This window comes from Marmota flaviventris, chromosome 4 (genome assembly GCF_047511675.1).
Source record: "Marmota flaviventris isolate mMarFla1 chromosome 4, mMarFla1.hap1, whole genome shotgun sequence".
Taxonomy (NCBI): Eukaryota; Metazoa; Chordata; class Mammalia; order Rodentia; family Sciuridae; genus Marmota; species Marmota flaviventris.
This window is the reverse complement of record NC_092501.1, coordinates 38,257,621-38,274,261: the sequence shown is the minus strand read 5'-3', so window position 1 is coordinate 38,274,261 and position 16,641 is coordinate 38,257,621.

Below are 16,641 nucleotides of genomic sequence, written 5' to 3'. Positions count from 1 at the left end.
ATAAATAAATAAACATCCCTTAAGACTCTCTTTCAATCAGTACCCCTCTCCCAGTATGCCCTGTATAAGAATTCTGTAATCCTTGACATTTTCCTCAGGGAAAACCACTTCAATCACAGTGAACAAACACAGCAAAGAAGTATTATTAGAAGCACAAGGTGGCTCACAAGATAAACAAGAAAACAGCTGACACAGTTGAGAGGAATGTATTTTGCCCATGGAATGGAGATAAGTAGAACAGGAAAGCCAACTGTCTCATGAATTCATTTGTTTATTCAACAAATACCTTTTTGCACATGTGCACACATCATGCAAATTTCTTCTCTAAAGACCAAGCTATCTTACTGATCCCTCGGGCACAGAACTAGCTCCATCTTTTTCTCCATATTGAATTGGTTTCCTTCTGCACCTGCCTCTTACCTTCTCTTCTCCTCTGTGGGCTTTTTTTGGGGGGGCGGGGAGCGCAGCTACTCGTATACCCTTGACGGAAGAACGGTCCTCCTCTATCAGGGAAGGTAGTCCTCTTCAACCAACCAAGCACTCAGCTTCCGGAGGGACACACATGGAACCGTGAGGGAGGAAGGGGACACCCGCCTAGCCAGCCAGATCAGCCGAATCAACCCTGGCAATCAATGGGGTGACAGAGGTCGCAGCCAGATCGCTCTCATATCCATGAGTTTAGCATTCTTGGATTCAACCATGGACTATGAGTCTATGAATCTTTCCAACTTGAGCTATTCCTAGTAAGTATGTCTTGGTCAGCCACAGCTGTGTAACAGAGTACACCAAAACTCAAAACAGCAATCTTTTTGATCCCTCATAATTCTGTGTGTTAAGAATCTGGGCAGGGCCCAACGGGCTCACATGATGTCATCTGGGTTGGTGTCTCACACAGTAGGACTGGCAGATCCACTCTCTGTGTGGGCCCTGTGATGGCTGTCATTAAACCACACTTCAGTTCTCAGATGAAAGAGAATGATGACTCAGCCTTCTGGGTTTTGGGTTGTTGTTGTTGTTTGTTTTGTTTTGTTTTAATCAAACCTAGGGCCTTGGACATATGAAGCCTGAATGAGCCTTAGCCCTCATTTAATCCCTAAAAAAACAAATGCCGAATGTCTTCTCTGATATAAGGGAGGTGACTCAAAACAGAGTAGGAAGGAAGAGCATGAGAAAATTACCACAAAACAAGGAAAAGAGGAGGGAGGGAAAGGGAGGGAGAAGGGGAATTGCACAGAAGACGGAAGGAGACCCTCATGGGTTCACAAAATACATATATGATGGTGTGAGGGGGAAGGGAAGAAGAGAGAGAGAGATAAGTGTCACAGTAGAATGGGTAGAGAATAGTGATGAGAGGGGAGGGGAGGGGAGGGGGGGATAGGGAGGGCAGCAGAATACAACTGACACTAGGATTGCTGTATGTATACACATGGATGTATAACCAATGTGATCCTGCAATCTGTACATGTGGAAAAATGAGAATTCATAACCTATTTGAATCAAATGTATGATATGTCAAGATCATTGTATTGTCTTGAGCGACTAATAAAAAAAAAATGCCATTAAGATGGCTTTGTCGCAAACTCTCCTTTTCCACTGAGCTCATATAAAACCTCACATAATGGCTGCCACAATTCCTAAGAAAAACATAAACAAATGCAAACCAGAACAGTTAGGCTTTTCACAAATATCAGAGGACCTGTTTTTAAGAATACATGCTTAAAGAAATGATAAGCAATATTGTCCAGTCTATGATTAGAAGGCTACTGTGGTGTAAAAATAGTTTCTTTTCTTTCTGTTAAGAAAGAAAAGAGAATCCCAGCAATTCAGGAAGCTGAGACAGGAAGATCTTAACTTCAAGGTCAACTTCAGCAATTTAGTGAGGCCCTAAGCAACTTTGAGCAATTTTGTCTCAAAATTAAGAATAAAAAGGACTGGGAATGTAGCTCCATGGGTAAGCACCCCTAGGTTCAATCCCTAGTACTGGGGGTGGAGGAGAGAAGGGAGAAAGAAAGGAGGATTGGGTGAGGGAGGATGGTTGGATGACGGACTGGAGATATATTTCAGTGATAGAGCTCAGGCCTAGTATTCCAGAGTTCCTTGGTTCAATCCCTAACACCGAAAGGGAGGGAAGGAAGGGAAACTTTATCTTGAATAAACTCCAAGCTGCCTAAATAAACCAGTCCCTTCTGTCAACACCAGCTTCTTCCCGGATTCTCCATTCAGGCTAGATCATCACAAATCCAAAGCTTCTGTACAAATATAGGTGGAGCAAAACAGAAATAAATGTCAAAGACAGCACAGCTAACCTACCTCAGTTTCTGACCTGGCAGATTATTTTAGGAAACACTCACAGCGCTCAGACAGGAAGTTCTGTGTGCTTCTGAGCTGTCAGTCACAGATACAGAGAGCATCCCTGCTACAGCCCAGACCTGGAGAACTGGGCAAGGGTAGAACTGATTTAGCCCTGATCTGTTAGCAATGATATTTGACTTCTCTAGGTCTCAGTCCTGCTATAAAAGGGGACAGAACCTCCTTCACAGCGTTACTGTGACAATAAGTGACACAGTGCATATGAAGCCCCTAGCATGGTGTGTACCGAGCAGTAGGTCTTCAATAGAATAGACATTGGCTTCCACCGGGACAACTGCAGTGGCACAGTCCACAGAACACTGGTCCTCTTCCTTCACTTGATTAACTGGAACCAGGCCCTTATGGGCTGCTGCCACCTGGCACTGCCCATGTAAAGGGTTTGTCCATTTTCCTCTCACAAGGATGTATACATCTGTGGTTCACAGGTATGTTTCATCACTGTCAAGTCTTTGTACCAGGTACCAAATATTTTATTAAAATGCTGTTCTATTAATTAGGTATGCATGAGAATTCTGTGTGCTATATCATAAACCACTCCAACTTTCAGGCAAGTCCTGAAGTAAGCCTCTGTGGTTTTTGGTTTATTTGTTTATTTTTGTTTGAAAAGTAAGGCAAGAGTTAATTTGTTCACAGTTTATGAACTCTTCAAGTATAGACCTGGAGCCTCCTAACAGAAACAGAAACTTTTCTAGAATCTCCCAAAATTGAAGACTATATCAGTCTCATCCTACATGCCCAGGAAATGTTAGAGATTACTTAAATCATCCTGCAAAATGTCAAAATGTCCTAGGATAGAAAGGCAAGAGCAGATAGCAGTAGGAACAATAACAGGTGCTTAAATAAGATGGTTTATTTTACTCCATTTTAATTTCTCTTTTACATAATTTCACTATGCCACTCCTAAAACCCTAAAAATAAATGTTGTATTTAATATTAGTCCACTTAAACTATTTTTGTCCGGACATGGTAGATCATACAGTAATTCATGCTCACTATTTCAGAAACTGTTAAGTGATCCAAAGGTTAAATGCAGGATGTGGTTTCGACAGGGTCTGGCATATATATATAGTGAATTTTTAGTACCGACAAGCTATTTTTATGAAACCATGCTTAAATTTTCACCTTGAATGATTTCACCATCAAATAGAAGAGGCTAGAGAAGCTATCTATGATTCGGTAATATTTCGTTTATACTGTTTCATTTTCTATGGTATGCTAAGTTACTACGATACTAACAACTACAATACTGTAACCCTGCAAATTTATTTTTTATTTCAGTTTAGTCACCAAAAATTACTTGATGCATCACATGGCCAATCATGCAAGAATTCACGCTTAAGTACTTCAGAAACTGTTCCATGGTCTGAAGGTTCAACAGGATGTGGTTTTTCACCCTGAAGCCAATCCCAGCTGCCAATCACTCTACTGAAGTTATAAACTTCAGTTTAATCTCTGTCAAAGCAATATGTGTACATACCTTAAAAAGTCAAAAATTTTACAATGAAAAATAAGATCCCCAGAAGCATCTATTTCTAGTTATTTCTTCTGCCAGTTAGCTGTATATTTCTAAGCAAAGTTTATTCCAAAATTTCATGATTTTTCCACTGACCATCAACCCAAGAAGACTAGATTTTTCTTCTCCTATGCCCTCCACATATTTACCCCACAGTACAGCTTTTACACAAGTTTTGGTGAGGTCAGTATTCAATATTCACTATTTGAACTGTGTAAATATTACCTCACAGGAGTCATATTTATTTTCTGGTGCAACTTTGTTACCTACAAGTTAATAATTTGCTTGGTTTTCTAAATACTTAGATCTAATTCACCACTAAGTGCCAAAAAACACCTAAATTGCTCCTCAAAAATCTCAAAACCATGAGGTCTCCTGTTAGATTAATTTCTTGGCTTTACTATGTTCCTCCTAGAGTCCTCCTGCCTCTAATTACTGCCTCCTGGGAGCTTTAAACAGTTTCTTCCTTGCTGTGAGGAATCAGAATTTATTTTAGCAATTGGTTGGAATAAAAATAGAAAGTTATTTTAAGATAGTTTCATTAGGATGCTGAGTGTTTGATCATAAATAAAACCAGTTTCCTGCCCTCAACAAACTCTAGATGGGCAATCTATGGGACAGAAAGACACAGGGACGCTTTAAGAAGCAGGGCTATGGAGTGGGGAGGAAGGCCTGGAGTGGTGGGAGGAAGGCATGGAGTGGTGGGACCCCCACCTTAGGTATCTGGGTTCAACTCCTGTGTCACTGTAATCCAAAGCAATGGGTCTGCTTCTTGGTGAGTGGAAAGCTCAGAAGAGCAACTAGGAAATAAAAGTTAAAAGTTTATTATTTGTGTCATGTAAGGAGAGCTCTAGGGATAATTTCCAAATCATTGTTTCCCCAAAGGAAGAATTACTAGCCAACTCAGTGGATTCTTATGCTCTCCATCAGAAGAATCAGAAGCACAAATGGAGCAGGAACAAGACTCTTGATAAGGATTTCTTGTTGCAGCAGAAGGGAGACACAGCACTGACCAAGAGACAGTCAAGATGAGCCCACAAAAAAAGAAGGAATTAGTTTTCTTCATGTTTAAAAGTGGGCTAGAGTTCAGAACTATTAATTGACTTTTGGTGCACTTTTTTTTTGGCGGGGGAGGGATACCGGGATTGAATTTAGGGACACTCGACCAGTGAGCCATATCCCCAGCCCTATTTAGAGTTTTATTTAGAGACAGGGTCTCACTGAGTTGCTTAGCATCTCTCCAAATTGCTGAGGCTGGCTTTGAACTTGCGATCCTCCTGTCTCAGCCTTCTGAGCCGCTGGGATTACAGGAGTGCAGGCTTTATATGCACAATTTTTTTTAATTTAATTTAATTTTTTTTTTTCGTTTTAGATGAACACAATACTTTTATTTATTTATTTTTATGTGGTGCTGAGGATCGAACCCAGTGCCTCACACATGTGAGACAAGCACTCTGCCACTGAGCCACAATATCAGCCCTTTAGATGCACTTTTAAAAGTGCTTTTCTTTTCCTGCATGAGCACTTCAATCCTGGGGGAGGAGTAGTCAGTGGTCATCCTAGAGCCAGATGTCACCTCTCTCCTCTGAAGCCTCTTCCTACATAAACCTCTATGCTCTGTAATCAGGATGAGTTGCTGTAGCAGTCAAGAGAACACAGAGGTGGGGGGTGAGCAACAAGTTCAGGATTCTGGGAATTTGCTGTCTCAGTGATGCCTGAACAGTCTTTTCCTTTCTGTTGTTTGTCCCTGGAGACTCCTGGCCAGGGCTTTAATGATGCACCTGGTTTCTGAGGCTGAAAAGACAGAATGAGTGAGTGAGCGGGTAGGGAAAGGCAAATATCATGCTCCTAATAGCTAACAAGTCACATGTTAAGGTCCCTAGAGTGATTTGGCTTCTGAAGGGAGCAGGGACTGACTGTCTCATTCCCCACTGAGTTTTTACTCTCTTAGTCTTAAAGGGGTTTCCTGGCAGTCTCCAAAGCAAGGGGATTTTATTGGGATTACCTTTCATATGCCTGTTGGAAAGGCTTGTCACACATAGAAGCACATTCCTGAGCATTCTCAGTTTAAGATCATGCTTCTTTATACATCACAGGTTCAATGGTCGTGGGCAGGATCACCTCTAGGGTGGAGAACTTAGTAAACTAATGAGTTTATAAGGAGCAAAGTTTACTCTAGGTCACCTAAAGAGGGGCTGGGTGGCTTTGGCTGGTTGAAACTGGTTCCTTGTGGATTTCTCCAAAGGCCTTATCTGAAACAACTTCATTTAAAGGGTTGGCAGCTTCTTGCCCTGCAAACACAGGTGCTTGTAGCTCTCTGAGTTCCTGCCTAGCCATCAATAAACTCAGGTGATTAACCTACCCTCATAGAGCTTGGGTTTATTTATCTGTGAAACACAGACACCTTCCATTCTTCTCAGATGATGTAGAGATTATATCACAGAAGGGAGCTGTCAAGGCACTCAGAAGCAGACCCTTGAAATGTTCCATCCTTGTCTCTTAAACAGTTGACTTCAAAGCGGGTGGGGAGACAACTCTTCACATAAAATCTGAGTTACACATCTCAGGATTTATGCCAATTTTAATTCTACATTGCAATTGTTCTCTCCCCAAATCACCATATTATATTTGAGCATTTTCACAGTTTTGTGACCAAGAGAAGGAAAAGCTCACTTTACTGGAAGATAATAACTTTATTTCAGTCCATGTCCATTTCAGAGCTGGACTTGCAAGTTTCACATGTCAGAAATTCCTTGTAGTGGTTGTAAGAAAAACCTTCCTGGTAAAAAATTTGATATTGTGGGGCTGGGGTTGTGGCTCAATGGTACAGTGCTTGCCTAGCATGAGTGAGGTTCTGGGTTCAATCCTCAGAATCACATAAAAATAAAATAAAGGTATTGTGTTCCTGTATGACTAAAAATATATATATTAAAAATTTTGGATATTGCCTATTCTAGGAGAAGTATAAATTACAAAGCATTGATTAATATTACATGAAAGTGAAAAGAACATTTTTGGGGTGGGGCTGTATCTTAGGGATGGGATACTTGCCTAGCACTCATAAAAAATATGATCCTCAGCACCACATAAAAAAATAAAAATAAAGGTATTATGTCCATTACAACTAAAAAAAATTGTTTTAAAAAAAAGGACAGTTCTTTGGTTTTACTTGTTTGTTTGTTGGTGCTAGGGATGGAACCCAGGATCTCACTAATACAAAGTACGTGCTAGACCACTAAGCTACACCCAGCCCTAAAGTTAGGACGGGTTTGTTTGTTTGTTTTTATTAGTGCATTATAGTTACACATAATACTGCACTTTATTTTGACATAATTATGTAAGCATGGAATATAATTTGCTCTAATTCAATCCCTAATCTTTCTCCTTGCCCTCTTCTCCCAATCTCTTTTCCCTTTCCTCTACTGGTCTTCTTTCTATGTATTTATTATTATTATTATTATTATTATTATTATTTTACTTAGTGCTTTATAGATACACATAAAAGAGATAGTTATTGTTGCTTGGTTTTTTTTTTTTTTTTTTTTTTTTTTTTTTTTTGGTGATACTGGGGATTAAACCTGGGATGCTTTACCATTCGGTTACATCCCCAGCTCTTAAAAAAAAATTTTTTTAGGACACTTTCATTAACATTCTGAAGCTGGCCTCAAACTTGCTTCTTCTGCCTTAGTCTCCTGAGTTGCTGGGATTACAGACATGTGTGACACCACACCCTGTAACTCTCTGAGTTCTTGCCTAGCCATCAATAAACTCAGGTGATTAACCTACCCTCATAGAGCCTGGGTTTATTTATCTGTGAAACACAGACACCTTCCATTCTGCAATGGACAGTTTTTAAAGTGTAGGTTTCCTTGGGGCACCCTCTTGGGCTGGATTCTACAGCAGAGCTTGGACTTGCCTGCTCAGACCTGCTGCTCCCAAAGTCTTGGTTGTGAACCAGCAGACAGTGAGAGACCAGGTTCTCACAATATCATTGCACAGTTAATTACACGCCAGCTCTTGATGTTTTTAAACATTTGGAATACCTTAAACAGATTCTTTTGGAAATCAGCTGTTTTCAATAGTATTCACTCTTTTCTAGCATTCTTTGAGAAATTTAAGACATTTAGTCAAAAGATCTGTCATTCCTAAGTCTGCTGGTATCCTGAATAAGTGGTCTCATTTAAGCATCAATCTATTTATCTGATGCTTGTTGAAATACATATTACCTATTAATCCCTCAGGAACTCTTATTTGCTGAACACAAGATAATTACATGCATTGCCTGCTTTCTGGCAATAAATAATAATAATCTGCTCCCATGATGGTTGGGTTTCCATTGGCCTATTAGGACTATTTTAACTAAACTAAGTGTGGTTTGAAAGGATACTCTCCAATGTACCCAGATCATCAATTAGGTGTGGCCCCATATTTAACATCCTCTGCAGAAGGCTTCTAAGCAGCGGTGTCACAGTAACAATTTTTGGTCTATTTCTTTAATTCTTTTCTTAAAAATTCTTTTTCTAAACTTTTATATTTTTGTGCTGGGTATGGAACCCAGGACCTCATGCCTGCTAAGCACGAATTCTATCACTGAGTCATACCCCTAGCCCCTTTTAAATTTTATTTATTTATTTATCTATCTACCTACCTACCTATATTTTAGGTACCAGGGATTGAACTCAGGACCACTTAACCACTGAGCCACATCCCCAGCCTTTTTTTTTTTGTACTTTATTTAGAGAAAGGGTCTCACTGAGTTGCTTGGGGGTTCACTAATTTGCTGAAGCTGGCTTTGAACTCTGGATCCTCCTCCTCCTCCTCCTCCTGAGCCACTGGGATTATAGGTTTGTGTCACCACACCCAGCTCTCTTAAAATTTATTTCTAATGCTTATAATAAATATATTGTCACTTAAAAGAAATCCAAATAAATTTATAACTGAACACAGTAGGTTCACCACTGGGTGAGTGCAAAGCTAATGTGAATAACCAGGAGACAATAGAGCGAAGAGAGGTTTATTCCAGCAAGTAAGGAGAGCACTGGAGGTCATTCCCAAGGCAGTGTCTCTCCAAGCTGAGCAAGGGACTTTTGTTGGAGACACTCATACATATTCATGCATTACAGATTGGTTATCGAATTCATGAGCTTGCTCAGTTCCATGTCATGTCTCTTCATATATCACATGTTCAAAAATGGAAAATGGAAAGACCCCTGTATGGAGAATTTGATAATGCAATAAATAGAGTTATACTTCTAGGTCACTTGAAAGGACAGGATGACTTTGCAATGTAACCGCAGACTTCACTGGTAGGTAGTCTTGTAAGTTTCTCTGGGGGCCTTGCCTGAGACAAAAACAACTTAAGAGGCAAGCTTAAGGGTCACTTGAAAGGATTGCATCTATTTGTCAGCAAGCTTAGTGACTGTCCTTAAAAGTACTGTCTAGCAATTAATAAATACAGAATAAATAAAATTTGACACCTGCCCTCATCTCATTGCCTTCTAAAATTATTCTCACAAGATGGCTTTAGTCAGTTTTTGTGTGCTGTGACCAAAATACTCAATGGAAAACTCAACTAAAACAAAAAACAAAAACTAATTTGTTTTTGTTTATTTTGGCTCACAGTATCAGAAGTCTCAGTCCACAGGTAGCTGATTCCATTGCTTGGGGCTCAAGGAGAGGCGGAACATCATGGGGGAAGGGCATGATGGAGGGAACTGCTCCCCTCATGGCAGTAAGGAAGGAGAGGGAGAGGGAAGGGGCTGCAGAGCACAGCCAGGGACCTACCTCCTCCAGCCATGCCCCACTTGCCTATAGTAGTCACTCAGTTAGTCCATTCAAACTAGGATGGACACTGTCTTTTTACCTTTAAGTATTTCTGCATTAATAGGAGCTTTTTGAGGACACCTCATATCCAAACTATAACAAGTGTGTGTGTGTGTATGTGTGTGTGTGTGTATGACTTTCTCATATATAATATGACTTTCCTTGTCAACACGATACTGCTGCATGAATGTAGGGAAGGACCACACTTCATTCAGTACAATATCCTCCGTCAGGAACTTTCAGGTAGTTTTACTTTTTCACTATTATGATGTTGCAGAAAACACATTCACGTTCATCTCTGTGTATGATACAGTGTTTTCTCCAGCGGATTGCTCGAAATAAGATTTCTGGGTCAGAACATGTACATCCTTAAAATCTCAATAGACACCATGAAATTGACCTCTAAAAAGACTGGAGCAGTGAGAGAGGGAGGAATAGTTAGAGCACAGAGGATTTTTAGGGCAGCAACAATAATCTCTATGATACTACAATGGAGTACATGTTATTAGGCCTTTGTCACTATGCTAGAGAGAATGTACAACATTAAGAGTCAATCCTATTATAAACTTGGTGATAATGGTGTGTCCAGTGATACTGGAGACAGGAAAAGTCTGACCTGGTGACAGTAGAAATGAAATCAGGGCAAAGAGTCCAGACACACAGGAAAGGCTTTAATTGGGGCTTTCAGCTGAAGGGAGACAGCACTGAACAAGAAGGAGGTCAGACTGCTCAAAGGACAAAGGTGCACAGCTTTTGTGGCATCTGTAGGGTAGACAGGGACCCAGTCTTTTCCTATCATCACATGTAGAGCATGTAGAGGTGCGTTGTTGTTTTTTTGACCGGGGATTGGACCCAGGCATGCTTAACCTCTGAGCAACATCCCCAGCCCTTTTTAAAATTATTTTATTTAGAAACAGGGTGTCACTGAATTGCTTAGGGCCTAGCTAAATTGCTGAGGCTGGCTTTGAACTTGCAATCCTCCTGTCTTGGCCTCCCGAGCCTCTGGGATTACAGGTGTGCCATCACGCCCAGCCAGAAGTAGATATTTCCCCCCCACACAATACATTTACTTTTTTTTTTTTTTTTTTTTTTTTTTAATTTTTATGTGGTGCTTGCTGAAGATCAACCCCAGGGCCTCGCATGTGCTAGGCGAGTGCTCTACCGCTGAGCCACAATCCCAGACCAGAGGTAGGGTTTTAACTGCACCTACATCTTCTTCATCATGCTTCTTCATGCACCTTCATGCTTCTTCATGGTCTCATAACCATCTTAAGTCTCCATCTGGGGAGGGTTAGTATGCTAATAAGGTAACTGAATTTCTTTAGTGACTATTCTATACATGTGTTTCCCTATTCCCCACCTTCTGTTTCTTACCATCTGAGAGTCCCTAATATTATTTTCAGGACAGGGCAGCCCCTCAGTGGGACTGTCTTAGTGACTGTTTTGTCTGTATCTGGCCTTTTTTTTTTTTTTTTTTTTTTTTCTGTTGATCACTGAGTCTCAGAAGGCTGAGCTGACTTCTCAAATTCCCATCTCCAGGTGCATTATCTCAATTTCATACCCTTGAAGACTAGTTCACTTCATTTAACTTCTAATTTTCCAGTACATCTGTTAAGCCTATAAGACTGTGAGCTAGTTTTCTTATCTCCATCCCTTCTAATTTTATTCACTTAATATTAAAAGGTACTGTCCTTTATGGGGTAGGGGTGTCCCTGTCTGTCTTAAATGTAGGTTTGTGAATTGTAACAAACATACAAATATGGTAGGGACTGTTGATAGTGGGGGAGGCCTCGAATGTGGTGGTAGTGGTAAGGGATGTCTCGAGCATGGACCCTTAACCTTGAGCGACAGCGATGGAGGTGTGAGTCTAGAGACAAGTGGATCTCATCTCCACTCTGGGAGTGGACATCATCCAATGAGACTGGGCTACACACCCCTGAAACCCAATTCCTTGCCTCATTTGGGTGGAACACAGTGTCTTCCCCTCAATAAACAGGGCTTCTGATTGTAGCTGCGCATGGTGGCACTCACCTGTAAAGCCTGTGATTTGGGAGACTGAGGCAAGAGGATAGCAAGTTCAAGGCCAGCCTCAGCAGTCTAGCAAGGCTCTAAGCAACTTAGTGAAACCCTGTCTCAAAAAAACAAAAGGGGCTGGGAATGTGGTTCAGTAAGTGTCCCTAGGTTCAATCTCTGGTACAAAAAAAAAAAAAGGTTTTTTTTGGCATTTGGTGAGTTGCCATCTTAAAATTTTAAAATTAAATATATATATAAATAAAATATCTCGGGCTGGAGATGTGGCTCAAGCGGTAGCGCGCTCGCCTGGCATGCGTGCAGCCCGGGTTCGATCCTCAGCACCACATACAAACAAAGATGTTGTGTCCGCCGAAAACTAAAAAAAAATAAATAAAAATTCTCTCTCTCTTTAAAAAATAAATAAATAAATAAATAAAATATCTCATTGTTTCTATTTCCATGGCAATTAATATTGTTGAAAGTTTTTGTGTACATTAGTTTATATATCATTATTAAGTACCTGTTCAAGATTTTTGTCCATTTAGAAATTGGATTTTAGGGGAGGGAGAGGGAAATGCTGGGGAGTGATATTAACCAAATTATATTGCTACATTATGTACATGTACAAACATGGAACAAGTTCCATCATTATGTAAAACTATAATGTACCAATAAAAATGTGGAAAAAATGGATTTTAAAAATTGAGATGTGGACTGGGGTTGTGGCTCAGTGGTAGAACGCTCGCTTTGCATGTGCGAAACCCTGGGTTCAATCCTCTGTATCACATAAAAATAAAAAAGTGTGAGCTGGGGATGTGGCTCAAGCGGTAGTGTGCTCTCCTGGCATGCGTGCAGCCCGGGTTCTATCCTCAGCATCACATACAAACAAAGATGTTGTGTCCACCGAAAAAACTAAAAAATAACTATTAAAAAAAATAAAATAAAAAAGTGAAATAAAGGTAAAAAAAAATTCCATGACTGAAATCCCTGAAAATTAAAAGAACTTTAAAAAAAAATTGAGATGTAATTCTTTATTTTAGAGACAAATCCATCCATAATATTTAACATGTGATTACTTTTTCCCAGTCCAAGGCTTGCCTCTTTAATGGTGACTTGAAGAACATAAGTTTTGGGTAAAGCCTAATAAATCTTGTTTTTCTTTAATGGTTATTAATTTCTGTATCCTATCTAAAAGAATCTTTCCAATTCATGAAGATATTATTCATGAATTGGATATTACTCATTCTTTCTTCTAAATGCTTTATAGTTTTATCTGTTAACATGGGTATTTTTTAACATGGATATTCATTTGTTTCAGAATTATTTGTTAAATACTCTCATTTCTGCATTGAACTTTTTGGTGTCTGCCAAAAATCAGTTGACTGTATACACACCAGCCTATTTCTAGGCTGCCTTCCTTGTATTGATCTTATGCCAGTATCATATGGTGTTGGCTACTGTGGTTTTATAATGAAGCCTAAAGTTCAATAGCTGTCCTCCAGCTGTTATCCTTCAAGATTATTTTGACTACTTTAGGTCCTTTGCATTTCCTTGTGAATTTTAGAATCAGATCTTCAATTCTACTATAAAACAAACAGAATTATTGACATTGGACATCCCTGGTTTTTTTAGTACCAGGTACTGAACTCAGGAGCAATCAACCACCAAGCCACATCCCCAGGCCTTTTTTATGTTTTATTAAAGATGGTCTCGCTGAGTTGCTTAGGACCTTGCTAAATTGCTGAGGCTGGCTTTGAAATTGACATCATCCTGCCTCAGCTTCCCAAGTCACTGGGATTACAGACATGTGCCACTAAGCACGTTTCCCTGCCTGTTCCTTTTTTCTTTTTTAAACCATAATTTTTTTTAAAAAAATTTTAGTTGTAGATGGACACAATACCTTTATTTTATTTATTTACTTATGTGGTGCTGAGGATATGGAACCTAGTGCTCCATGCATGCGAGACAAGCACTCTACCATTGAGCCACAACCCAAGTATAGCCTTGCCTGTGTTCTTAATCTTAGGAGTCAATTCATGACTCACCCTGAGTATATGCCTTTTTTTTTTTTTTTAAACAACATTGTATCTTTTTTTTTTTAGTTGTAGATGGACGCAATAACTCTATTTTTGTGTGATGCTGAGGATTGAACCCAGTGCCTCACACATGCTAGGCAAGCACTCTTACCTACCACTGAGCTACAACCCCAACCCAAATATGATTTTTATATGTTCCTTATTTGATTAGGTTATTTGCACCTACATAAAATATTGATCTGTAGGGCTTTTTTCCCCGTTTGTGATCTTTTTGCCTTTTGTGTTAGATACATATAAGTAAGCCTCATGTTGACTGAAAAGTATTACCTTCTTTGCTAAGTCTCTATAGAATTGATATTCTTTCTTAAATGTTTTATATAATGAAGCAGAAATGTCTCCTTGGTCAGGACTTTTATTTGTAGAAAGATATTTAAGTATAAATTCAATTCATTAAAAAAAATTTGGGGGGGATACCCAGGGGCGCTTTAACCACTGAGACATACCCCCATCATCCCCACCTTCTTTTTCTAACATTTTGAGACAGGGTCTCGCTAAGTTGCTTAGGGCCTTGCTAAATTGCTGAGGCTGGTTTTGAATTTATGATCCTCCTGTCTCAGCCTCCCAAAATGCTGGAATTATAGGTATGCCCCGCCACTCCCCACTAAATTCAATTAACTTTTATAGATATTGGAATAATCAGGGTTCCTACTTATCACTTTTGACTTTCAAGAAATTTGTTAAATTATAAAATAGATTGACTTGTTTTTATACTACCTTTTCAATGTAAGATCTGTAGTTTATTTCATCTTTAATTCCTGACATTGTAATTTTTTTTCTTGATTAGTCTTACTAAGGATTTATCAACTTTATTGACTTTTTTGAAGAATTAACTTTTTTTGGTAGAATTTCTTGGGTTTTATTTACTTTCTACTCTTATTTTTCCCCCTTAAGCTTATTTTGGATTTAATCATTCTTTCTACCTTCTTTAGTTACAAATTAAGAAAAATTAATTTTAAGCCTTAATTCTAAACACTGCCTTAGATGCATCCCACAAACTTTGATGTTTTATTTTATTGTCCTTCAGATAAAAGTACATTCTAATCTCTATTTTCTTATTGAATCATAAGTTACTTTTAATATCTGAAAGTTGCTTTCTAGATGTTATTGATTTCTGATTACAGGTATATCTCCTTGATAAAATTTCAACAATCTGAAATACATTGACATGGGGTCTATCTTGGTGAAAATTTCATGTACATTCAAAAGACATGTTCGGTGTAATGTTCTATAAATGTCAATTAGGTTAAGGTAGCTGACACCGTCATTCTGATCTTTACTCTTTAAAAAAATATATATCCCAATAAACTGGACATGGTAGCATACACCTGCAATCCTAGAGACTAGGAAATATGAGGCCAAAAGATTCTAAGTTTGGGGCCAGCATGGGCAATTTAGTGAGGCCCTGTCTAAAAAACACAGCTGGACACATAAGCATATGTCTGTAATCTCAATGACTTTCGAGGCTGAGAACCCTGTCACAAAATAAAAAATAACAAGGGTTGGAAATGCAGCCCAGTGGTAAAGTTTTCCCTGGATTTAATCCCCAGCACTGTAAAAATAGAAAAATAATAAAAATAGATCCCATTAAGATACTATACCATAGAGATACTTGCATACCCATGTTTATGAAGGCACAATTCCCAATAGCCAAGTTATGCAATCAGCCACTAGTACAAGTAATGGATGAATGGATTAACAAAATGTGATATACACAGTGGAATATTATTCAGCCTTAAAGGACCAAATCATCTCATTTACAGGAAAATGGATGGAACTGAAGATTATTAAAAGAAATAAACCAGACTCAGAAACTAACAGGTATCACATTTCCCCTCATATGTGGTATTTAGGGGATGGGAAAAAAACGCAAATTAAAAGTAGGAGGGAGACTACAGAAGAGGAAGAAAGGGGATGTGGGAGAGTGTAATGGGGGATGAATACGATCAAAGTGTTATTTATGTATACAAAATATGCCAAAAAGAGACTCACTCTTCTATATATTAAAATGTACTAATAGAACCATATCCTAATGCCTGAGGTGGCATTAAAATACCCAACTACGATTGATACTATTTGTTAACTTTTTAAAACATTTTAATACCTATATTTTTTTATGTGGTGCTGAGGATCAAACCCAGGGCCTAACACGCTAGGTGAGTGCTCCACTGCTGAGCCACAATCCCAGCCCTCCCCTTATATTTTTAGATTCCCGCAAATATCACAAAAATTCCAGTTAGGAATTAGATGCATAGATGTCATTTCTGATAGATACCACCTGCCATCATCATGATGGGAAGGCTCTTTCAGACCTGGTAACATTCCCTTGTCTTAATGTCTACTTTGTCTGTTAATAACCAACCCCACCCATGGCATTAATTTTTTGCATGGTCTTTCCCTTTTACTTATGTGATATTCTTTTATTTTAACTTAGTGTGTCATCCTGGTTGTTCAGTTTGACAATGTGTGCTCACATTTAATATAATTATTGGTATAATTCTATTTAATGGACATCTTTGGTTTCTTTTTCAAGAGAAAGCAAAATAAATATAAATAAGCAAAAAATGTTATTTGCTTCCTACTTTTATTATTGTTACTCCTTCTTTGCTCACCTTTGGCTAGTCAAATACTTTCAGTGTTTCATTTTGATTCCTGTAGTAGTTCTAGATTATCTCTGCTTTACTTTTTACTGGTTGCTCTAGGGATTATTATATGTACCTTTATCACAACCTACTTTGTGTACTATACACTAAAATCAATGAGTCTTGTTACAGAGTGATTCCATTTGTCCATAGTCTGTAATACAATTCTGAATAGACAGGTTCATGA